General features: G+C 28.2%; 1 protein-coding gene and 1 long non-coding RNA gene across 2 annotated transcripts in view; one reads left to right on the top strand and one right to left on the bottom strand.

The window, feature by feature from the left end:
- Positions 1-7,286, bottom strand: part of LOC102674958 — a 123,756-nt gene that overhangs the window by 45,197 nt on the left and 71,273 nt on the right. The gene's annotated exons all lie outside the window — the stretch shown is intronic.
- LOC102675642 lies at positions 86-985 on the top strand. The gene is made up of 2 exons (XR_004150113.1): positions 86-499; positions 933-985. It is a non-coding gene; the product is annotated as an uncharacterized LOC102675642 (long non-coding RNA).

Raw genomic sequence — 7,286 nt, 5'->3', positions numbered from 1 at the left:
CAAATAACTTTTTATTTTTTTTTTTTTTTTTATTCTGCTTCGAAGAATCAATTTAACAATTGAAATCTTTTTCAAAAGTGAGATATTAAAATAAGGTTAGAGTGTACCTATGATATATATTTCTTAAATCAGAACGATTTATCTTTTCCAATTGAACGAATAGAAAACGTTAGTGTTTATACTTTCTGCATTCTCGCGTGTTAATTTGTGCGAATACAATGGAAGGATATAACTTGGCGTGGCGTAATAGGGCGAGAATGAAATTTAATACGAACATACATTGATCAATTGTCAATTAATTCGATCTTGTTAGTAAGTAGGCATACAATAATCGACCATGCCCATTCACAAGAACACTGTCAATGAACGTGTTGACAAGGTTTTATGTACCGTGTCTCGAGCAACGTTTTAGTATCGTGCATATTATATCGAATAATTGGTTCTTTGTGCCTCATCACGTGTTCTCCTCGTTGAAACGTACGAATGCGATCAATCAAAGGTATTTTTTTCTAAATTTTTTTATTTGCAAAATTCTGGGCAAAATTCAGTATTGTAACCATAATAAATTTAAATTAAGAATAATGCATGTTAAATGATTCGACATGAATTATAAATCTTTTTGAATAATTGTATTATTACTATTTCCAATACTTGAAGTGAAAAATTTAATTTGTAATCAAGTGATTAAATTGATATTTATATTTGAAACAAAGAATGTCGACAAATTATCTAATTAACGTGAGGATAATGTGATTAATTGTAGTTAATTATTCAAACATTATGAATAATTTAGTTTCTATAAATATAAATAAGTAAAATATGAAGAAAAGATGAATTATTCCCTCGGTTATTAAGTTGAAAAAAACTTTATATCTCAATATTTCTTATATAACTGAGTAAATGTAATATAAACATAATATTATTTTTGACAGATAAATTTCTACAGTGAAGTTACAGATATGAGTGAAGTCCATCATTTAGATAAAACAAAATGTTCAAGATGTATGTTATCAAAAATTAATTACATTAAGAAACCATTAACTTTCATTGAATGTATGTATAATTTATAAGATTAATTTTCAAGAAATTAATATACATTTTCTTGTTTTTAAGTCAACTAAATATAAACATATGTAAAAATGATTTAAATTATTTTCTGACTATTAATAGAAATTATTAAGATTATGACATTCAATATTTCTTACATAACATCAATATTTAATTATTTCTAAAATAAATAAAGTTCTAGATTATTAAGACTGAAATGTATTCAATATTTTTTAGATATCTCCAATATTCAATATAATCTCAATATTTAATTAACTGTGAAATAAAAATGAACTTCAAATTATTTTCTACTTATCAATCTTCAATTATAATTACAATGTTATTTATATTCCAATTTAATTTCCATTTTTGTTTTTTTGTGTCACTGTATATAAAGAAGAAGCTGTATCCTCGTCATCGTGACTTTGATGGAAATATTTCAAGATCATTGATCACGGCCATAATCTTGTTGCCAATGTTTTATGCTATTAACATTACGCATATTTTAAGTGACAACAAATATTTTACGATATATTTTATCTTATTATGATATCAGGATTCAATAATATCACTCATTTCTTTCGTTTCCAATGGCACACATGTATTCAAGAAAAAAAAAAAAAAAAAACGAGTATCGCCTCTTAATGCGTTTCCTTGGGTCGTAATCCCTATAAAACGAGGTCAGGTCGAAGTTCAATTCGACTTTGACATATATATACATGCACGTATTATTTTATTTTCCTTTTCACGTTGCATAAAGTTTAAATGGAAATAATAACAGTGGTTATTCGATTCATTTCCTTAATATTCATTTTTTGAAAAAAAAAAAAAAACTAATTTACTGTAATCAATAATATCAACGAAAAATTAGTTACAAGTTATAGGTTATAAACTTCTTTTTTAAAAATTTTTCTAATTTTCCATCAAATAAAAAATTAGATTATAGAATTTATTTCATTCACTTTTACTAAAATATTAAATATCAATAAAACTTGTAAATTTATATACTTTTAACATTATTTTCATTGCGCAAGAGATGTAAATATTTTCATAATAAGTTAGGTTAGGTTAGGTTAGGACGAAAATGTTTTCGAACAATGCTACACAATATTCCTTTATCTCTTCATCTTTTTTTTTTATTACACTATAAATATTCGAATAAAAATCAGTAGAAAAAAAGGGACAGGCGAAAATGAAAGGACAGAAAAGCATGTAATGAGAAAAATGAAAAAAAAGAAAAGATGTACGGAATGAAATGGGCGAGAGAAAATTATCCGTAACTTATGATATCATATTTTTTTAGATATTAAAGCTACTACTTTGCGGAGGGGCGTACAATATAAAACCGCTCTCGTGAAATTTAGATCTCACTTGTGAAAATTGAATTGTTTCGAAAATAAAGAATAAAAAAGTCATAATTTTTTAAATGTTACTAATACCTTCCTATCAGCTAATTAAACATTGTAATTTCAAGAATTTTACTAATTTTCGCTCTGAATACATGATGTGTTAGATTTGACAAATCTAACCTTAAAAATTTTTTATTTCAAGCGTGGATCCTAACCTCTTTCTTCAAAATTTATCACTAATTAACAATAATTATCATGTACAGTTTTTCTTCATTTTCCTTAAACATTATTAGATAAAATAACATTTACAGTATAAACATAATAAATTTAATGTTAAAATTATTAAACGATAGTAATTTTCTACTAAATACAAATTCATCCAAAGTTTTCTCTATAGAGTATTTAAATATAACTATACCAATTCGCGCGTACAATATAAAAAAAAAAAAAAAACTAGGCAAAGAAGAAATTGGTCCAGAGTGTGCAGACCGTGTCGGAAATTTATTGTCTGTTTTACAGGATGGCATTCGCGCGTTCCTCTTCGCTGAATAAATTCGGCCGTCCATTCGAACGGACGCGAGATTGTCGATAAGCCTGTCCGTGGACATTAATCTGTACGCGAGTGGACCAAGGGAATGGTTCAGAGGAGATCACGGACCCGCGACCCTTGCCCTTTCGAATTATTCCCGCGTTTGTACCGACCCGTCACGTTTCGCACGCCTTGTCGTTACGAGCAGTCACGAGCAATTTCGTGGAATACTATCACTGAGGGAGGAAGAGAAAAAGAGGAGAGAGAGAGAGAGAGAGAGAAATGAGAGAAATTTTAGTTCCGTAATTTTCAGTGTAATTTTCCTGAGAAATACCTGAGAATGGTTAGAATGATAAAAATAATTGACTCAAAAATGAATTAATGAATTTGGGTTTTGAATCGTATGGAATTATTGTAGTGAATAAATATAGGGATTTAATGGAGGTATAGATTTTTAGCACGAAAAGAAATGTGTAAGGATATACCGTTGCTTCTTTGTGTTTTCCCATCGAATACTTTGAGCGTGAGAGAAATATTGATAATTCAGTATGAATCGCAGAAAGGCGATCTTCATGTATTTATTCAAACTTTCGAGACTGGTAGGCGCGCCTGTAAAGGTATTCAAACTAAAAAGACTGTTAAAAATTCCTATCTTTTGCGAAATGTATAAAAGATGTTACCAAGTCTGCGCGTGTGTGTACGAGAAATCAGAGTAAAGTTGAAACATTGTTTTCCAAGTGAAACAGAGGATAGTTTGAAACTTCGTATATGGAAAATAAACGTCGAATTGGAGTGGCCATTGAAATTCTATATGTTAGCTTGCATGTGATATTTCGAAAAAAATTTTATAAAACTAGTATATTAAATGAAAGGTTATTGAAAAAATTATTTTATGTGTTATAAAGTTATTTTTTTCTAAAATTATATTATAGAAAATTAGTAACACTGTGACACAAGAGAGTAAAAATAACTTCTTATCATGTAAATATATATATATATATATATATATCCAATAAATACATACAAAGTCAATTGTCTCAAAATTTCATAAGAATTACTTTCGAATTTTCATTTCGCAACTAATACTGCATATTCCTGATATTTGATGTATATTCTCGAGNTATATATATATATATATATACGATGTTTTTTGCGACAAAAAATCCTTCGCCCAATTCTCAAATATCTTTATATCAAAAATCTTAAATTTTTGAAATATCATAACATTCGATACGTATATCATAGAATGCTCATTCTTGGCTCATTTGAAAGGGGAAAGAGTTTAGAATAGCATACGACCACTAAGATTTTTTCGAAACTACTTTCTATTCAATGACAAATTATATTAGTCGATCATCTTTTGAGAAAAATATCATAAATATTTGAAATACTGTAACATTCGATAGGGACATCGTAGAATCTTCATTCTTGGCTCACATTAAAGGGGAAAGAGTCTACAATAGCGTATGATCCCTCAGTCTTATCGGTGACTATTTGCCATTCATTGACAAATAAAATTAGTCGATCCATAGTTGAGGAAAAAATCGTAAATATTTCAAATACGGTAACATTCGATAGGGATATCGTACAATCTTCATTCCTGGCTCATTTTAAAGGGCAAGAAGTTTACAATACGATCTCTCAGATTTATTGGAGACTATTTGCTATTCAATGACAAATAAAATTAGTCGATCCATAATTGAGGAAAAAATCGTAAATCTTTGAAATAACGTAACGTTTGATAGGAATATCGTAGAATCCTCATTCTTGGCTCATTTTAAAGGGGAAAGAGTCTACAATAGCGTATGATCCCTCAGATTTTCTGCAAGCTATGTCCCATTCACTGACAAATTAAATTAGTCGATCGATTATTGAAGAAAAAATCGTAAATTTTTGAAATACCGTAACTTTCGATAGGAGTATCGTAGAATGCTCATTCTTGGCTCATTTTAAAGGGGAAAGAGTATACAATAGCGTATGATCCCTCAGATTTATCGGAGACTATTTGCTATTCAATGACAAACAAAATTAGTAAATCCATATTTGAGGAAAAAATCGTAAATCTTTGAAATAACGTAACGTTTGATAGGAATATCGTAGAATCCTCATTCTTGGCTCATTTTAAAGGGGAAAGAGTCTACAATAGCGTATGATCCCTCAGATTTATCGGAGACTATTTGCTATTCAATGGCAAATAAAATTAGTCGATCCATAATTGAGGAAAAAATCGTAAATCTTTGAAATAATGTAACGTTTGATAGGGATATCGTAGAATCCTCATTCTTGGCTCATTTTAAAGGAGAAAGAGTCTACAATAGCGTATGATACCTCAGACTTTCTGGAAGCTATGTCCCATTCACTGACAAATAAAATTAGTCAATCCATAATTGAGAAAAAAATCGTAGATCTTTGAAAATCCGTAACTTTCGATAAATTTACATATAATATAATAAATACGATAAATTTTGTGATATATAATTTTTTGTCTACTATAATAATTAATAAATGAAATGTACGAATTTGATTATTCTTTTGTATGCCATTTTAATCATTCTCTTTAGACAATACTTGTCATATTCTCCTAAATAAATAAAGCCAATTCACAAAAAGAAACTAGATCATCCTTTTTTTTTTGCCTAATCATTGCAACATAAATATCTGCTCTGAAGAGAGCTTTTCATTCTTATTAAAAAATTTTACCTCAATTCTAAAATATCATTTTATTTCTTATACAATAATTTTATGAATTTTATCGTTATCTGATGAATATATTATTCTTGAATAGAATACAGATATACCTTTTTTTTTTTGAGATATAAATACATACATTTCGAAAAATATAGAATAAAATTTTTCGAAAAGTATATAAATATCATTGAAATAGTTTCGAGAAATCATCCAACATCACATTTAGAAAAACAAGTTTATCGAGCTATTGGAATTTCTCAGCTAAAAATAAAATAGAGTTTTTGTTGCTTATCTCAATGTTACATTGGTAATAATAAATTATCATCTTGCCTTCAGAGGATTACGTTCGATTGTTTGGGATTATCTTTCAAACACACAATTTCTATTCTACCAATTGTAAAATATTTTTCATTGAAATATAATACTTGGTTTCCCGCGTATTCGATATTTATTTCATTATTTTCATCTGGCCTGTAAAAATATTCATGAATTTAAAAGAAAAAAACGATAAACTGTGTGCAACAAAATTAATACACAAAATGTAGAATTAAGTTCTATAAATTCGTTAAAACTTTCTATTTTCTTCTTTTTCATCTATATTTGTGGGATTTTGCTAAAATTTGTATATATATTCGGTCAAAGGAATTTTAAATTTATCATCGACACATATTTCGATATTCATCACACGAATAAAAGATATTGGAATGCAAAAAATCTCAAATAAAAAATCAATCATAGTTCAAGAAGGAAGACAACGAAGTTTAAATCCAACAACACATGATGTAACAGTTTATCGTATTATTTTATCATATTATTTATACTATATAATCCTGAAAACGTGGAATTAAATAAATTTAAATCTCTATATTGCAACAACAAATCATTGCAATTGTACAAAACCACACTTAACACTTACAAAACTTAAATAACTTTCGTATAAAAAGAATAGACTAAAAAATATTGTCATCGAAACTCAGTCAGACTATAGAGAAAATTATAGCACTAAAGTCACTTTTTGATCGATATCTCAATCGATTACTAACATATTAACAGTCAAAGTGTCCATGATGATTAATACAGTGCAGAGGTTATGAACATCTAGTGACTTTCATTTTTTCCTAAAAATTACTAGTCTGAAGTTTGGTGTAATCGAGTGCAAGCGAGAGATTCGAGCAAGTAACAAAAAAGGAAATAGTAAAAATTAAAAATTAATCACACGACGATATCTTAAAAACCAAAAATCATATTGATGAAAGGAATAAATGAAAGAGAGCCTTTTAAAAAGCTCCAATGATATCAATTATTATTTATAGCGATTAAAAGTTTACTTAATTTTAATAGAATTCAATAGAGTTTTTATTGCTTGTTAATCCTGCCATCCCTTAAATTTTTCACATTTACATAAAAATGATTACATAACATCGAAACGAATATTTTCCAACTCTTTTCATTCTATTCTGAAAAGGTTTATATTTCTTGAACCAATAAAACATTCCTTTCTTCGTTCGTCAAATTTTACGAAATAAACAGATCCAACGTCAGTCATTGTGGAAAAAACGTTGTTCCGCTTCTCGTCTCGTTTCGTCTTTATTCCACGTGCTTTTGTTTTCAGTGGCTCACGGGCCAAAGGGTTCTTTCGGTTAATCGAGTAAACTTGTTCCCCGAAGAACGGT

Source organism: Apis dorsata, unplaced genomic scaffold (genome assembly GCF_000469605.1).
Source record: "Apis dorsata unplaced genomic scaffold, Apis dorsata 1.3 scaffold_156, whole genome shotgun sequence".
Taxonomy (NCBI): Eukaryota; Metazoa; Arthropoda; class Insecta; order Hymenoptera; family Apidae; genus Apis; species Apis dorsata.
Note: the sequence above shows the minus strand (reverse complement) of the source record. Positions and strands in the feature narration are given on the sequence as shown.